This window comes from Cydia fagiglandana, chromosome 8 (assembly GCF_963556715.1).
Source record: "Cydia fagiglandana chromosome 8, ilCydFagi1.1, whole genome shotgun sequence".
NCBI classification, from domain to species: domain Eukaryota; kingdom Metazoa; phylum Arthropoda; class Insecta; order Lepidoptera; family Tortricidae; genus Cydia; species Cydia fagiglandana.
In genome coordinates, this window is record NC_085939.1 from 6,856,381 (window position 1) to 6,875,792 (window position 19,412).

The 19,412-nt window shown below is 37.1% G+C and overlaps 1 long non-coding RNA gene across 1 annotated transcript; it reads left to right on the forward strand.

The window, feature by feature from the left end:
- The first annotated feature begins 399 nt into the window (after positions 1-399).
- On the forward strand, positions 400-17,691 carry LOC134666625 (uncharacterized). Its single transcript, XR_010098534.1, has 3 exons — positions 400-552; positions 16,423-16,544; positions 17,606-17,691. It is a non-coding gene; the product is annotated as an uncharacterized LOC134666625 (long non-coding RNA).
- The last annotated feature ends 1,721 nt before the right edge of the window (positions 17,692-19,412 follow it).

Consider the following 19,412-nt stretch of genomic DNA (forward strand, 5'->3'; position numbering starts at 1 on the left):
ATTTACAGGCATAGGAGTTTGTTTCTCTGTGACAAATGGTTAAAAATATGCACAGAAAAATAATCACCTGATTTAAACGCCGAAAATAAAGTTCAAATACACGAAACAAAATACGTTTGTACGGGACACCCCGTGGAATGCTCCATTGAGTGACATGGAGGTAGGGTTTATTGTGGTCATCCTTTGCGAGTGTGGGTAGTGATTTTTGTCACATAGCTGACCGCGCGTGCTCGCTACGAAGATCGCGCCCATTTCGCATCTCAACGAAAATACTTCTTGGTATACTAAAGTCGTATAATATAATCAGACTAATACGTTAAATATTCATAGTATAGGTAGGTATATAGCTAATAAGCTTGAATGATCGTTCACATTTCATTTCTATTTGCAACAGGGCCTAAGGTAGTCCAGCAGCTAACTGTTCAGCTTTGTGAGATACGCGATGAAGTGCTAGCCATGGGTACCGAGCTGACGAAACGACGCTTGGATATATTGAAATTTGTACGAGCTATACAACGCAACGAGAACAGGGTGTTTGTTTACGAAGGTCATGTAAGTACAACCAGAAAGTAGTCTTATCGAGCTTCGAGCCGCCCAATGTACATTAGGATGTACACTCAGTGTCGATGAAATGTCAACCTTAATTAAAACAAAGTAGGTAGCATTTCATTTCTTTCGTAAGATTTTCGAACAAATGAAATTCAACTCAATTGAAAACACAACGATTCTAACCTCTTTGGCTATTTTCATAAACTTGCATAAAATTTGCATACAATTACTTTGCCACTCTTGTGGATAAAATGAAACGCTCGTGTCAGTTTATGAATAATTTTGAAGAATAAGGGCTCATTTAGATGATGCGAGAACTCACATGCGAGTTTCATTACATTGCGGTTGAATTAGACGTAAACCAACAATCCGCATGTAACTAAAATCGCAGGCGAATACGCGCGCCGTCTAAATCAGCCCTAAAGAGAGTCCTTACAAACTTGTGTAAAAAACAATTGTAAATATCTATATAACTAGACTGGCCCGCAGCTCCGCTCGCGTAAATGAAATAAAGAGTTCGTCTTATGTTTAGTTAAATACCGACATTATTATGTATTCAACCCTGCCATGGTTTAAAACTGTGATAGGGATTTCTTATTTGTAGCCGTTATTTGGATAACTCAATTCGCAAATTTGTCAAAAAATGATGTGATTTGATAAAAGGCAAGATTGTATTTTTTCATCTACACGTATACCGTACACGTATATCGTACACGTATACGTATACGTATATCGTATTTAAAACTTGTTTCAAGATAAAATTATTATTTGTTCTTATAAGCCTAGTTGCAAACACGTTCATTAGATTAATTTTCGCCTTAAGACGAATATGGACGACCACCGCCCTTAAATCGCCTTTTCATACAAACATAGGTAGTCTAGTCCTCTCGGTCTTGTGATAGCTCTCGCCAGTCGCCATGGCCGAGGTTGAGCAGGTCTTGAGCAACTACGTCGTTTCAGCGGTACCTAGGACGTCCACTCGGGCGTCTCCCATTTTGTTGTGTGTGATCCTCCACAGCCGGAACACCTCGCCTGATTGCGCTCAGTTTTTAATGGCGAAATGTACCTCTAATGTACTTCATGTACCTCGTCGGAAATTAAACGTACCTCTGTAGTTTGGCAGAAAAGGGGTCCGGCTGGAGAGTAAAATCTGCAGCCGGACCACGCCTGGATCCGATGATATCTGTTATTTTGAGATTTAATTTAAATAACAGATGAATGTACCTGCTACGTACCTCTGAATAAATCGTTTTTTTATTTAAAAAATGGTCTCATAAATTAATTTTCATACATTTCATTTTTTGAATATACGCGTAAGCGCCTGTCAAAAAATAATAGCAACATAGTAGAAAACAAATACAGTGAAACCTGGTTAATTGGCACCTGGATAAATGGAAAACCTCAATAATTGCAACCAAAAGTCCGGTCCCGGTCCCTTGAGACCAAAAGGCCTCTATAATTGAAATTTTGGAACCTCTATAATTGCAATTTAGATTTTAGTGCTTTTCGTAATTTTGCCTCTATAATTGACCACATCGCAACTTAAGACCTCTATAATTGACACTGTGCTAAAAAAATCCGTTTTTTTTGCTCTTGTTTTTACCTCTATTATTGAAACGAGTCTTGCTTATTACCTCTGTAATTAAAATAATGTAGTTGTATACAGCAGAAACAATATTTTAATAGCAATGATCATTTTATTTATATCTCCATCCAGAATTTTATTTATTTATTGGGTACCTATCACAGCCTGTAGTAGGTGAATTAGTTTTGATCAATAAAAAACAAAGTACTTATGCTTTTTACATTCTAATAAAACTTTCTTCTACAATTCAAGGGAATTTGTTAAACCCAAATGATAAGAAAATAAAGTGGTAATTAATGTAGTGTAAAAGTGCAAGTATAGACGGAAGCAATATATAGAATGTAAACGTGTAAATCTACTTAAAATGGTTATTTGCACCTCCATAAAAGAAATTTGTCAGAACGCAACCTCTATTAATGAAAACCTCTATAATTGACACAACGTTTTTTTGAACCTCGTTAATTGACACGACCTGCTTAAATGAAAAACCTGGTTAATTGACAAAAATTGACCGGTCCCTTGAGATTGCAATTATCCAGGTTCCACTGTATATTCAATTCGGGCAAGTCGTCTAACGTGTCAACTAGATACAAATGTGGTTGGTTATAGGGAGTGTTTTAAACCGACACGAATTGCGAATTACCTTTTCGCACGTGTATTGTACAACGTTTTACAGTACACAGTTGAAATTCTCAGAGATGTTGCCGCTATAACAACAAATACTAAAAAAATAATAAAATAAATATTTACGTGGGGCTCCCATACAACAAACGTGATTTATTTTGCCGCTTTGTGCGTAAAATATAAATAAATATTAGGTATACGGACATTCTTATAGTAGACCGACCAGCGAAAGAAAAATCTTCTAGAAATCGATTTTCGCTCATGTCGTCCCGGATATGGGTGAACATGGTATCGATGCATTCAGTGTAATGCCTTGAACCCAAATATATGAGATGACAAGCGCGAAAGTGGTGAGGATAGTTGCTGTGACGTCATAAAGTCGGCAGTACAAACTTTTTATTTATTTTCGTGTAAACATACATGTGAGGTACCAAATGAAGGGGCTTTGTGAGTAAATCACAAATATATACCATACTGTAACATTTTCGATACTTGGTCTAACAAATTACTATAAAACGTTCAAAATTTTCACAATACACAGTTGACTTCGAACTGCTATAAATTGAAAGTGGCTGAATGGATTAGTCCATAAAAACTTTTTACAAAAAAAAGAAAACCGACTTCAAAAAGGATGAAATAAAATATTATCCTTTTTAAGTCTATGCGTTACCAACTGATATGTTTGAAGTCGGTGCCAAGCCAACTTTTGAAGCATACCATGATTTTGGTGCGATTCGATAAGGATGTACGTCAGATTGCCTTACACGACGACAATGAACGTACTTTCTGTAGGTACAGTCGACGTTCAAAATATGTTTACACTTTTCGTCTTATTACAAAGGAGCAAGGTGCAAAAGTGTCAACATATCTTTGACGTCGACTATACCTAAGAACACACCTCAGAACACACGATCAAACCTTCTTGGCACAGTCCGTACCATGTTTGTCGGCACGCACGCGTGGGATTGGGACTGAAGTTATTTCCCGTCCCTGATTCAGAGGACTACATTTCAAAATATAAAACAATTCAAGGAATTGTTGCCAAATTTCATCTAAAGCGATTCAGTTGTTTAGCCATGAAAAGGCGACAAAGAGGGAGACAGAATTACTTACACATTTATAATAGTTATTAATATAGTTCTAATGGGATTTATAGTCATAAAGCTGATTATTTTTTTGACGGGTATTGTTACTACTTGGCTTGGCACCGACTTCAAACATATCAGTTGGTAACGCATAGACTTAAAAAGGATAATCTTTTATTTCATCCTTTTTGAAGTCGGTTTTCTTTTTTTTGTAAAAAGTTTTTATTTTTCCATTTTTAGTTTTAACGCATTGTTAAGAGCGCGACGCATGAATGAAAAACAATATCATGATTAACACTAAATTCGTGTACCTACTTTAATAAATATGTAATCAGGAATTTTATCGAGTCTGTCTGGGAAATTATAATTCCTGTCTCTACACTAAATCCAACCTCCGCCCCGCCACTGACCCAATCCCTCAACCCCCCGATCACTCTACCTCACAGCGCATCAACCCCTGATCCATGTACCCCTCGGCCCTGAACCAGCAGCCCTTCAACCACCATTACCCGACCTCTTAATCCCCGACCCCTTAACTCCTAACCCTAACCCCCGATCAATAGCCTTACCAGCTTACCAAGAGTTTGACATTGATTTATTCGCTAGCGTGTGTGTAACTTACTTTCTTTGCATCTCGCTCGTACTGGCATATTAGTGCGAGCGAGATGCAAAAAAAGTAAGTTACGAAGACGTTAGCGTCGCTAACTTAGCGAATATGTCAATGTCAAACTCGCGGTAAGGATACACTTGCACTACATCAAATTGGCGGTGTTCGGAAGCAAATGCTCGAATTACTTTAGAAAACACCGAAATCACTTTTCACGTGCCTTTAAAAACTGAGGAGTTCCCTCAATTCCTCATGGATTCCATCATCAGACTAGAACCAAAAATAATACGGAAACACCTTGGAGGCAACTCCTTCCAAACAAAAAAAGAATTACTCAAATCGGATCACAGGTGCCGGAGTAATCGCTGAACATACTACATTTAAAAAATCATCATCATTATCATCAAAACAATCATCATCATCAGGTCTATTTCATCAAAGTGGTGGTTTTCGGGAGAAAATGCTCGAGTTGCTTAAGAAAACACCCAAATCACCATGCATGTGCCTTTAAAAATTGAGGAGTTCCCTCAATTCCTCATGGATCCCATCATCAGAACAGAACCAAATTAAAATGGGACCAACTCGGAGGTAGCTCCTTTCAAACAAAAAAAGAATTACTCAAATCGGACTATGGATGTCGGAGTAATCGGTGAACGTACATAGAAAAAAAAAATAGCCACAACCGAATACAGAACCTCCTCCTTCTATGAAATGGAAGTCGGTTAAAAATACATACCAAGTGTAAGAGTAAAAACACCAGACACCACTTTATAACAACATTTATTAGGGAATCACAAATATTAGAATATAGTTCTGAAAATAATATGCAAGGACGCTCTCGCGTAAAACCAATCTAAGATGGACGACCACCTCTAGTGATGTGACCTTGCCGGTTACCGTAGTGATGTCAAACACCGATGAAATGACGACCCCACCGTTTAGCTCGGCCATCTTCTGACCCGACCTACGTCCCGTCAGGTCACCGTTATCAAGGCCGCCACTGAAGACTGCCGCAGCCAACGCAGTCGCAGCAAGCTGGGCCTTCACCAGGTGGCGGTAGCCTCCACCAGTTCATTACTGGTTGGCTCCTCCGTTGAGTTGGCTCCTCAACTGGTGGGAGGCTAATGTGGGACACGTCTCATGCATGTGCATAGGTGCCCTCCGATACAGCACATGTAAACAGTACAAACTCTTATTCACGAAACTCTATAACATACATGTGAAAAGCCTCAGTTCCTTAATATAACTAAGGCGTTATAATTCACCCTAGCGCCATCGATAGGCTTTGCATTAGCATACCACAATGTTGTTCAAAATAATCATGATAAGGTTTCGACGATATATTAATGCGCAAATGGCACAGTTAGACCCTTTGATCACAGGTCCGGCTTGATAGCCATAAAATTATACCGTAATAACCATCACAGTCAAAAGGTCTACTTCTGTAAATACATGAGAAAGATGCAGTTATGATTGGACAGAACTCATGAGCACTCTTTAGCAACATTGTTAATAAATTACATAATCACCCTTAATGGCGACGTAATCAAGTAGGTACTTCATGTCACCGCTTTCTAGCATCGTGACTAATGGCATATAACCACAGATTTGATTATTGGACAAAAAGAAAACATTACCGTGTTAAAATACCACATGCAGGCTAGAATATCACTGCCCTTGTAGGGGCAACGACCGTAGAAGTCAGCCCTTCACGATAAGGCTGTCACGGAGCCCATTGCACGCACTCGTTCTACTGGGCATCTTGAACAGGCACTACCTCAACGTCTACTGGATCCGGAACTGCGCCAGCGATCTCTAGAAGGTATTAGTGCAAGCAACCCTTTCAAGGTAACCTTGAGATCATCAGTCTTAAGGTCATTTAAATATCCTTTTGTAAACAGTCTCAAGCCAACCTCTCAAGGTCAACAACAAATAGTACGATATAGATAAAACAGTTATCGGTAGTAGAAATAATGGTCCTCTTAAGGATAATCTCATATCACATACAATGGACCGCCTCTTAAGGCCTACACTGCAGATACCAGGAACAAACTAGCCTCTTAAGGATAGTACTATGTTATAAGCAATGGACCGCCTCTTAAGGCCTACACTGCAGAAACCAGAAACAACTAGCCTCTTAAGGTTAGTATTATGTCATCAGCAATGGACCGCCTCTTAAGGCCTACACTGCAGAAACCAAAAACAACTAGCCTCTTAAGGATAGTATTATGACATCAGCAATGGACCGCCTCTTAAGGCCTACACTGCAGAAACCAAAAACAACTAGCCACTTAAGGATAGTATTATGTCATCAGCAATGGACCGCCTCTTAAGGCCTACACTGCAGAAACCAAAAACAACTAGCCTCTTAAGGATAGTTAATACTATGACATAATTGTCATCAGCAATGGACCGCCTCTTAAGGCCTACACTGCAGAAACCAAAAACAACTAGCCTCTTAAGGTTAGTATTATGTCATCAGCAATGGACCGCCTCTTAAGGCCTACACTGCAGAAACCAAAAACAACTAGCCTCTTAAGGTTAGTATTATGTCATCAGCAATGGACCGCCTCTTAAGGCCTACACTGCAGAAACCAAAAACAACTAGCCTCTTAAGGTTAGTATTGTCATCAGCAATGGACCGCCTCTTAAGGCCTACACTGCAGAAACCAAAAACAATTAGCCTCTTAAGGATAGTGACAAGCAACAGACCGCTCCTTAAAGCCTTTGTTGCTATTACCGGCGTCAGGAACTAGCCTCTTAAGGATAGTATCCCTTGCCATGACGAAGTAACAGCCCTTCTTAAAGAGCACACAATAATTTAAGCTCTATAGCAGACATTGAAGCAACCGGTAGAATTATGAACCAGCCTTTCGATTAAAATGGCTAACAGTGAGGTGGCATAAAATAACATATCGCAAGCATTACCACGGTTACTACAATATTTAATCAAGCGCAAATGTGTTTATTTTCTAGGTTTAGCCGGCAACCTGTTAACACAACACATTAGTATGACAACAGTAACCCAGATCTAAATCTGGAATAAAACAAAATCACAACTCGGTTCCTAATCCGAGAGTAAGTAATATAAATAATAACTCAGTTCTCCGAGTATTCAATAAAAGTATAACTCAGTCTTAGTCTGAAAATATAGTCAGTTTTTTTATCTGAAAACGGTACCTGAAATAACAGCACTTGCCTTCATTAGTCGACAAACCCGTTAACAAAACACATTAGTATGACAACAGTAACCCAGTTCTAAATCTGGAATAAAACAAAATCACAACTCGGTTCCTAATCCGAGAGTAAGTAATATAAATAATATAATAACTCAGTTCTTAATCCGAGTGTCTAATAAAATTATATCTCAGTTCTTAATCTGAGAATATACTCGTCGTCAGTTCTTAATCTGAAAACGGTACCTGAAATAACAGCATTTGGCGTGAACATGGAAAATATAAAATAATAAGCAGTTGCTACTATGCAACCAATGTAAATGATCATGTGCAACTTGGCGTGCCTCTTCCGTGCCCCTAAATAAAGGCAACACTCTTACTATACCACGGTTGAACTACAGTAGAGCCTGAACAGAAGTTCACGTTATCGAGGTTCCTCTGTTACCCAGGTTCGTCTTACCGAGGTTTCACAAATTTGTATTTTCAACCATCATGAAAGTGTATATTGATAATGATCAATCAGCCGAATCAATGGCACATATGCTTAAACCATAAAGCTTTCAATCCCAAGACACAAGGTTGATTTTCTTCAGCTGTATATGTGCATTTTATGTGTAGGTAACTCATCACATCATCTTATACCTGCACAAAACTAAATAATTTTGTTAAATGCCATGCAAGCACACATTTAAAAGTAAATGAGTTCATAACATAATAAACCACAATTTATGCAGTTTGCAAAACAATGAAATAGATACTTAGTGAACCCACAAAATTTGTGAAACATTATTATTATTATTATTTTTAACTTCTGATTTATGAAACCCAGAAGCAATAAAAGTGTACTGTTTTATAATGCAAACAGTACCATAACACACTACAAGTTCAGACGAAAACCGTTAATAACTTCAAACAGTAGCTCATGATGACATGATATCCTTCGGTCAATGTTCAGCAGCAGTGAACGGGTTAAAATAGTTACTTAGAAAGCTTTAACCAAGCTATTTACCTTCGTTTGATATTCATCCATTTAACATTTAACTGACCGGTACGTTTAGAGTCCAGTAGCAATTGTATGTAAAAGACATGTACATCATGTAGACCGTCAAAGTCTATATTGACTCCTGAAAGAATTCACCTTGCTTACCATTAGCATCAACTGGCTTTACCAGTGTCATATTCAGCTCAGTAAATAAATATCTAGTTCAATATGTCCATCTCTTCGATAAGATTTAAACATTGGAATCTCCTGTAATCATAATTCATAAGTGCAAGTATATGATTACAACTTATGGTCAAAACTTCACCAGCAATCAAGTTTTGTTATAAGGAAATGCATCTGAAAAATACTGCTAGAACACCAAAGATAATCATTGTCAATAACTCAAACACTTGACAATGTCATAGCAATAACATTCTCTTTATTTGGTAAGTCTGTTTAAATATATGTCTTTGGTACATTTTATAACATGACATTTTGTGAAAAATATTTGCATTGCAAACATAAACCAACATCCCTATGAACAAAACAATCACAACACAACATACTAGTTGTATGCAACGGTTGGATAAACATTTTATTCATAATTAATAAAATAATATGTACAGACAGAAATTATCCTTGTTAATTTTCTTGACACTTCTACTGAGATACTACCTTATAATATATATCAGTATGTCTCCAACTTAATATGAATCGCAAGGATGTATGAGGTTATATGAGATATGAAACATCTTTTACAATATTCAGCCCGAGGAGGCTCCGGAAACATGGAGCGACTAAACCTGTCACAGACAATACTAACCAGCTACAAATAGATGCCAATAACTCCTTTTGCTTATTCACAAAGCGCATTTTACCAACCCAGTCCATGTAACACATACTAACCATTAGTATCCATGTAAAACATGAACAATCATTTTATTTCTAAATAAATACCTCATTTTCCATGACATCAGAGATTAGTCACTTATCAACATTTTCTGCATATAATGAATTACCTGAACATAATATAACTGGCATCCATAACCAACTAACTTTGAAATATTATCCATGGCGATTTGGGTTCATTATAGAGGTCTGAGCTGATAGGCGCTTTAATGCCTTCAACGGTATGGTAATTCACTTCAAGAATCATTGCTGTCAAATTTCTGGAAATTACACAACTCAAAAACATACTAAGAAAGCATTATTTCAGTTGCAATAAGCACACACACACACACACACATATGTGAAACAACAATTCACTTTCCTTACCGGTTTGTATTTTGAAAACTTGGAATCTATTTTAATTTGACTGTAAAGGGAAAGTATTAAGTAGCGCCCATTGTTAATTGTGAAAGCATAATATTACCATACACATAGTATCAATCAAGGCTAAATTTATATTACCAAATTTGTTTTGTATGACTTTTACTTGAATATAATTCTCACACCGGAATACAAATCTTAGAAAATGATTATAGCATTGTGTTAATGTGTCAGGTGTATATAATCACATTATGTTATGTATCTGAAAGCACATGAATCACAAAAATAACACAACATATAAGAGAGGCAGTGAATATTTTACCACTTTGGCCCCGGAGCATTCTTAGGTGTTGGATCAACGACTGCTTACCTGAGTCAACTTTAATTCTTACTTTGTAATCCCAAGGATTTATTTTGTTATACATTACACCATACTGTCAGTCTATGTCTTGTAAACTTCTGCTGTGAATATTGTAATCTCCATCATCATCATTCATCATCATCTTGGAGTCAGCTGTATTTACACTCTCCATATGTATTTTTTTTTTGACAGTCATGATGCAACGTAAACACATACACTGCAATATAACTGCAATAGGTATCTGAAAGTAAACACAAACACAACACAAGGAAAAGATAGGCGGCAGTAGTTTAGTAGGTTCGTTTAGTTAGGTTAGTTTTGTAAGTTTATCCTTGTAGGTCTTAGACGGTAAGACCTTGTATATTTTAATCCCTAGCTGATGAGTGGTGTTGATGCGTTTACTCATTACAATCAGAGTAATTATTTTATATAACGATAACGTTCACAACAATGAAACAAAGAATGACTTTTCCGACAAATCATATCATAGTAGGCGAGGAATCACTATCGCACTTCTGAAGCTGTAAGAGTAAAAACACCAGACACCACTTTATAACAACATTTATTAGGGAATCACAAATATTAGAATATAGTTCTGAAAATAATATGCAAGGACGCTCTCGCGTAAAACCAATCTAAGATGGACGACCACCTCTAGTGATGTGACCTTGCCGGTTACCGTAGTGATGTCAAACACCGATGAAATGACGACCCCACCGTTTACAAGTGACTGTGAATAGTGTGAATATCCTTTACATAATGTTAAAAAATGATTAACCAGATATATCAAAAAATAAGAAAAGTACATCAAGTTAATAAAAAACCGGGCAAGTGCGAGTCGGACTCGCGCACGAAGGGTTCCGTACCATAATACAAAAAAAAAAACAAAAAAAGCAAAAGAAAAACGGTCACCCATCCAAGTACTGACCACTCCCGACGTTGATTAACTTTGGTCAAAAATCACGTTTGTTGTATGGGAGCCCCATTTAAATCTTTATTTTATTCTGTTTTTAGTATTTGTTGTTATAGCGGCAACAGAAATACATCATCTGTGAAAATTTCAACTGTCTAGCTATCACGGTTCGTGAGATACAGCCTGGTGACAGACGGACGGACGGACGGACGAACGGACGGACAGCGAAGTCTTAGTAATAGGGTCCCGTTTTACCCTTTGGGTACGGAACCCTAAAAAGTATAGGTTTCTGTTACATTAAACTGCAACTATTATCAAAAACAAACATAAAAACCCAACTGTTGGCATATACTTATTTTTGTTGTGGTCTTTTTACTAGCTTTCATTTGGTACCCATATTGCAATAGCAAAAAAAAAACAAGTCCCCCCTCCATTTTTTCATTTGCGGGCGTCATTTTCAAAATTGATATAGCCTGTGTATATATGTCTTTTTATTTGACACGCCCTACACCCCAAACGGCTGGACGATTTTTGACATATGAGGTGTGGTTGAATTCTTCAGAATTATGGTAGTCACACAGGCTATATACATTTTGAAATAAAAACTTTTTACAAAAAAAAGAAAACCGACTTCAAAAAGGATGAAATAAAATATTATCCTTTTTAAGTCTATGCGTTACCAACTGATATGTTTGAAGTCGGTGCCAAGCCAACTTATGAAGCATAGATTTGATAAGGATGTACGTTGGATGGATTGCCTTACCCTTACACGACGATAATGAACGTACTTTCTGTAGATACAGACGACGTTAAAAATATGTTTACACTTTTACAAAGGAGTAATAAGGTGCAAAAGTGTTTACATATCTTTGACGTCGACTATACCTAAGAACACAACTCAGAACACACGATCGAACCTTCTTGGCACAGTCCGTACCATGTCTGTCGGCACGCAAGCGTGGGATTGGGGCTGAAGTTATTTCCCGTCCCTTATTCAGAGCACTAAATTTCAAAATATAAAACATTCAAGGAAGTTACTTTCTTGCCAAATTTCACCTAAAGCGGTTCAGTTGTTTAGCCATGAAAAGGCGACAAAGAGGCAGACAGAATTACTTACACATTTATAATAGTTATTAGTACAGTTCTAATGGGATTTATAGTCATAAAGCTGATTATTTTTGACGGGTATTGTTACTACTTGGCTTGGCACCGACTTCAAACATATCAGTTGGTAACGCATAGACTTAAAAAGGATAATATTTTATTTCATCCTTTTTGAAGTCGGTTTTCTTTTTTTTGTAAAAAGTTTTTATTTTTCCATTTTTAGTTTTAACGCATTGTTAAGAGCGCGATGCATGAATGAAAAGCAACATATGATTAACACTAAATTCGTGTACCTACTTTAATAAATATGTAATCAGGAATTTTCTCAAGTCCGTCTGGGAAATTATAATTCCTGTGACTACACTAAATCCATCCTCCGCTCCGCCACTGACCCAATCCCTCAACCTCCTCAATCACTCTACCTCACAGCGCATCAACCCCTGATCCATGTACCCCTCGGCCCTGAACCAGCAGCCCTTCAACCACCACTACCCGACCCCTTAATCCCCGACCCCTTAACTTCTAACCCTGACCCCCGACCCGATCAGTAGCCTTACCAGCTTACCGAGAGTTTGACATTGATTTATTCGCTAGCATGTGTGTAACTTACTTTCTTTGCATCTCGCTCGTACTAGCATATTAGTGCGAGCGAGATGCATAAAAAGTAAGTTACGAAGACGTTAGCGTCGCTAACTTAGCGAATATGTCAATGTCAAACTCGTGGTAAGGCTACACTTGCACTACATCAAATTGGCGGTGTTCGGAAGCAAATGCTCGAGTTACTTTAGAAAACACCGAAATCACTTTACACGTGCCTTTAAAAACTGAGGAGTTCCCTCGATTCCTCATGGATTCCATCATCAGACCAGAACCAAATATAATACGGAAACACCTTGGAGGCAACTCCTTCCAAACAAAAAAAGAATTACTCAAATCGGATCACAGGTGCCGGAGTAATCGCTGAACATACTACATTTAAAAATCATCATCATTATCATCAAAACAATCATCATCATCAGGTCTACTTCATCAAAATGGTGGTTTTCGGGAGAAAATGCTCAAATTGCTTAAGAAAACACCCAAATCACTATACATGTGCCTTAAAAAATTGAGGAGTTCCTTCAATTCCTCATGGATCCATCATCAGAACAGAACCAAATTAAAATGGGACCAACTCGGAGGTAGCTCCTTTCAAACAAAAAAAGAATTACTCAAATCGGACCAAGGATGTCGGAGTAATCGGTGAACGTACATAGAAAAAAAAATAGCCACAATCGAATACAGAACCTCCTCCTTCTAAGAAATGGAAGTCGGTTAAAAAAGCCCGCAAATGAAAAATGGAGGAGGGGGGAGGTTTTTTTTTCTTACTGCAGCAATATGGGTACCAAATGAAAGCTAGTGAAAAGACCACTACAAAAATATATGTCAACAGTCGGGTTTTTTTGTTTGTTTTAAGGGGCTACCCCAAGCCACTGACCTTCGATCTGTATCAGTTAGTTTTCTAATGTTTTTTGTAGCTTATTATATTAACAGCAACGGTTTTAAGCAATATATAGCTGGTCAAGCATATCTTGTCAGTAAAAAAAGGCGCAAAATTAAAATTTTCTATGGGACGATATCCCTTCGCTCCTACATTTTTCAAATTTGCCGCCTTTTTCTACTGACAAGATCTGCTTGACCAAGTATAGTATCCCATATTTACTTCAAAGTTCATTGTCTTCGAGATATTTGGCATCAAAGTTGAACAATTTTAGGCTAAAAAACTGGTTACCTGGCCATTACTTTTGTGTTAATTAGTTTAAAATAAAACCCTGGACACATTTTTCGAGATGTCAAAGACGAACCCAAATACGTAGATTTCGTACATCCTTCACTGCAAATTAGATACGAAAAAAGTGTTTATTTAGAGAATGTTTAAAAACTTCTTAAAAAATAAAGTATTCATTTCTTTCAAAATTCGGTGGACAAAACCGGAGATAAAAGATTGAAAAACCGATAACCGTTTGTCTTATAATTCTATCCGTAGTGCAAAAAAGGAGATACGATTCAAAACTTGTCAAAAATCGATGAAAACCTCGGGTAGCCCCTTAATAATCGTTGCAGTTTAATGTAACGGAAAATTATACTTTTTTTCAACTTGATGTACTTTTCTTATTTTTGATATATCTGGTTAATCATTTTTTAACATTATGTAAAGGATATTCACAGTCACTTGGTATGCATTTTAGACTAATCCATTCAGCCATTTTCAATTTTTAGCAGTTTCGAAGTCAACTGTGGATTGTGAAAATTTTGAACGTTTTATAATAATTTGTTAGACCAAGTATTGAAAATGTTACAGTATGTTATATATTTGTGATTTACTCACAAAGCCCCTTCATTTGGTACCTCACATGTATGTTTACACGAAAATAAATAAAAAGTTTGTACTGCCGACTTTATGACGTCACAGCAACTATCCTCACCACTTTCGCGCTTGTCATCTCATATATTTGGGTTCAAGGCATTACACTGAATGCATCGATACCATGTTCACCCATATCCGGGACGACATGAGCGAAAATCGATTTCTAGAAGATTTTTCTTTCGCTGGCCGGTCTACTATAAGAATGTCCGTATACCTTTTATTTATTTATATATTACGCACAAAGCGGCAAAATAAATCACGTTTGTTGTATGGGTGCCCCACGTAAATATTTATTTTATTATTTTTTTAGTATTTGTTGTTATAGCGGCAACATCTCTGAGAATTTCAACTGTGTACTGTAAAACGTTGTACAATACACGTGCGAAAAGGTAATTCGCAATTCGTGTCGGTTTAAAAGACTCCCTATAACCACCCACATTTGTATCTAGTTGACACGTTAGACGACTTGCCCGAATTGAATATATTTGTTTTCTACTATGTTGCTATTATTTTTTGACAGGCGCTTACGCGTATATTCAAAAAATGAAATGTATGAAAATTAATTTATGAGACCATTTTTTAAATAAAAAAACGATTTATTCAGAGGTACGTAGCAGGTACATTCATCTGTTATTTAAATTAAATCTTAAAATAACAGATATCATCGGATCCAGGCGTGGTCCGGCTGCAGATTTTACTCTCCAGCCGGACCCCTTTTAAACGCATATATCTGCCAAACTACAGAGGTACGTTTAATTTCCGACGAGGTACATGAAGTACATTAGAGCTACATTTCGCCATTAAAAACTGAGCGCAATCAGGCGAGGTGGTCTGGCTGTGGAGGATCACACTTTTGTTGTCCCAAGTACCTGCGCTCTCTTCACGGCACGATCCTCTCCCATTCTCTCTAAGTGTCCGAGCCACCACTGAATTTAGCCGCTTTTGTCTCTCAATATTTCGCCACTATATCGGATCACATCCTTATTTCTATGGCAACAAAATTATATTACGATATTTGGCTGACTGCTGACTGTATATTTGCTTATTTTTATCAGGTCGCTCAATAATATCTGAACATGCACTTTAATCTACCTACATAACTTACTATCAACTTTGTATTTTTGGCCCATCTCAGCATTCTTAGCCCATTCCCCGGACGAATGGCAATGTTTGCCGAAGCCGTGAAAGTCAATCTGAATAATTATAACCCAAAAATAAATTTAAAACAACAAAATACAAATTGATAACAATAATATATATAGTAATTACTTTGATTGATAAGAATGATAAGTCATATATGACATAAATCACTCGTATGGGCTCTATAGACTAAGGTTGAGGTTGACAGCACTTTTTATTTTACTTCGTGTAAAAAAACTCAGAAATACCTGTATACCAACATGACAAACATAATTTAGTTTACTTTAACTTACGGATTTTTTGGTCTAATCTGTAGCACCGCCAAACGAAAGCAACCGAGAGTTGCCGAGAGTTAAATAAAGTTATTTTGAAAATTTCATTTGCTTATTGTAAATTAAATACGCATCGAAAGCGATAAATTTTATGTGCTAGTTATATTCTCATATTTAGATAATAGATTGGAACAGTTTTTTCTTATCATACGTGCGTCGTATTCGAGAAACGTGTCAAAAACTTTTTTAGAAATTTGTAAGGCGCCATATCGCTTCTACTCTCGTTTTTTATCCCGTTCTGGTTTTTCAATTTTATATATATGATGATAATGTCATATCATATTTCAGAATATAGTGTGGCAAACTAAGAACACCGAATTGGATGAAGAAACAAAAAAGCTACGAGAACTCGTTTTAAAAACGGTTAAAAATATAGAATCTAAACTAATTCAGAGCGTAGACGTTGCCAAGTAGGTATCTTCATCTTAAGGTACCTACTTATTGTCAGATACATTCTAAGTATTAAAGCTTGAATATAGGGACTAGGACTGGGAAGGGAAGAGAGCTAGTAGATGTGAGAAAAGACTACGTATAAATGAAGCTTTCTCACAGTAGACAAAATGGAAGGGTGCAAGGGCTAGACATATTGGGGAAAGGATATAAGGTCGTTTCTCAAAAAATTGGCACCGCCAGGTTATAATTTATGATCTGAAAAAATTTGCATTTTTAATATTGGGATCGTTAAAATGCAACTTAAAGTATTAGAAAATGTGGAAGGGATGCATTTCCTTCCATTAGTTTAGAAGATTTAGGCGTTTGAAATTCAGGTGAATGACATTAATGACAGATGAAAATTACTTTGTACCCAGGTTATCGATCGTAGAAGCAGATTGTTGAGAAACACGTATAAATTGAAAATATTGGCAGGTTATCGAGATGTGTCGCTAATAACCTGTGTCCGTTGCCGTTAACGAGATTTCTTATCAATTTTAACGTCATTCACCTGAAATGAGTGTCATTCACCAGTCCATCACATCATTTTCAATGCCTTCTAAAAATAGTTCATCATTTTCTATAAAAAGAAACCTTATTGTCGATGGCGCATACACCATTAACTTAGAACATTTAATAACTGGAGTGGCCATTGAGAGATTACCCCTCTGCCGAAAAACTTGCACAATTGTGCAAACTTTTGTATGGACCGATATGGCTATTTCTACGTTACGTACAAACCATGTAGAAATAGCAATACATTTGACGTCCCCTCCCCCGCAAAAATCGGCAGACTATGTTTTGTAAAGAAAATGACAGCGATGACATCTCCAGTTACTAGTTAAATTTTCTAAGGCCATTAACTACAATGATTAATAGATTACAATAGTAGAGTAGGTTAAAATTTTGGATTCTGATATTTCTGATCCACCATGCTTGTTACCTCAGAACTCTGTTATTTCTCAATCTGTTTTGTGAAGTCTGTTTTTTTCTAGAAATCATTAAGAATCATTTTAACTAATTTCATTGTATACTTTAGAATGCCATGGACGGAGAGGGACAATCTGTTAAAAAAAATAGGATCTTTACAAAAAGAGCTTTCTATACTCAGGAAAAGTAAACAAATAAACGAGAAGGTGGAAGAAACTAACAGCGATAACAAGGTGAAGAGTGAAAAAATCTCACGCTCGATTTTTGTGTGGTTTTCATAAAACGCAAATCGCGTTAATTTCAATTGATTATGAATATCTGCTGCAGAAAATTTTAGAGGAATTACACCTAGAGCAAGCTTCTTGTGCTAAAATGAAAGAGATGCTGGCAGCAGCGGAGGAGAAGGCCACGAGGGCGCGCTTGCGCTGTGCCGAGCTCGAGCGCCAACTCACCGCCGTCACAAGCCGCCCCAAGTGGAGCGCCAGACAATCGGTAGGTAAACAGCACAGTATATACGTCCCCGTGCTGGAGCCCCCAACTGAGACAACACTGCAGGGAAATTCACGTACCTTTGAATTTTACCGCATGTGTTTCTTCATGATTTCATGGCTTCAAAACAAAACACTGGCCTACCGCTTCACAGTGTTCGATTTCCCTCAAAAAATTTCCCTATGCTGTTAATTGCATAAATCAATCAAGGAATGCATTTGAAATGCAAGACTAGAACACCCAGAAGTCTATTTCAAATACTTTTTTTAATAAAAAATAAATTATATTTCATGACCTTGACATCGAAAAATTACTAAATAAATTCTACAAAAGTATCTGATGAAGAAGTCGCTTTTTAATCAATGTAGTTCGATAAAGAAGCCTTTGGCGCATATTTTATAGTTCTTAGTTATGGAATTTACCCTCTGGTTACCGAGTAATTCATATAAATAAGAGATTTTTTATTTCATTTTTTTCTCCTAAATAACTCAAAAGTGCGACTTGTGACTAGCACTGACAGATTGCTCTTAACTAGGTCTACCACTGGTAAAAAAATCACGTTCCACTATCGCGGCGTTTGGGAGTTATCGAATTTAAAAATACAGTGTTAGGGTTGACCCTCAACTTGACCTTTAATTTTTAGTCAGAATTAATTCAAAATTTTCCTCTATTACAAAACTGTATACTGTATTGTTTAGACATACTCCAGGTACATAAATAAAAATACAGGAACACTGGATTGACGGGGGCAAAAGTGCACCAGTGCTAGTGATTAATTAAAAATCGACTAATCGTAAAAAACAATTTTATCCATAACTTATTCAATCTGAAATAAGAAAAAAGATAGGATTATTGGTGGACGTAGTAAAACCTAATTCAGGTACAACTAATGATGGCAATTCAGCCCGGACAGCACTATCCGATAAATATCGTGCCATATTTACTGAGATATTAGGCCTTGATGCGTGGTTAATCGACGGATTACATATTATACTTGTCGCCATATCTTGCGAGTATCCTATAGATGCAAAAAGGTTCGGTACTTTTTGTCGTACGCTCGTGGAAAGGTATGTGAAGAAGTCGTCATATGAATGGCATCCGATGACTGTAACGGTACACAAAATTCTAGTACACGGCGAAGAGATCATAGATTCATGTTCTCTTCCTGTTGGTATGCTCTCAGAGCAAGCGGCCGAATCGCGCAATAAATTTTGGCGGTCAGATACGGAATACCATTGCCGGATAATGAACAGGAGAAAAACTATGATAGGCTTCTTTCACCGTGCACTAGAATCATCAGATCCGTTCGTGTCTATGGCACACTACAGACAACGCCAAAAATTGTCCAGTAGGATTAGTCTACCAGAAGCAGTTCGTGAACTTCTGAAGCCGATTCATGAAGAAAACTTACAAGAGGCTGAAGTCGA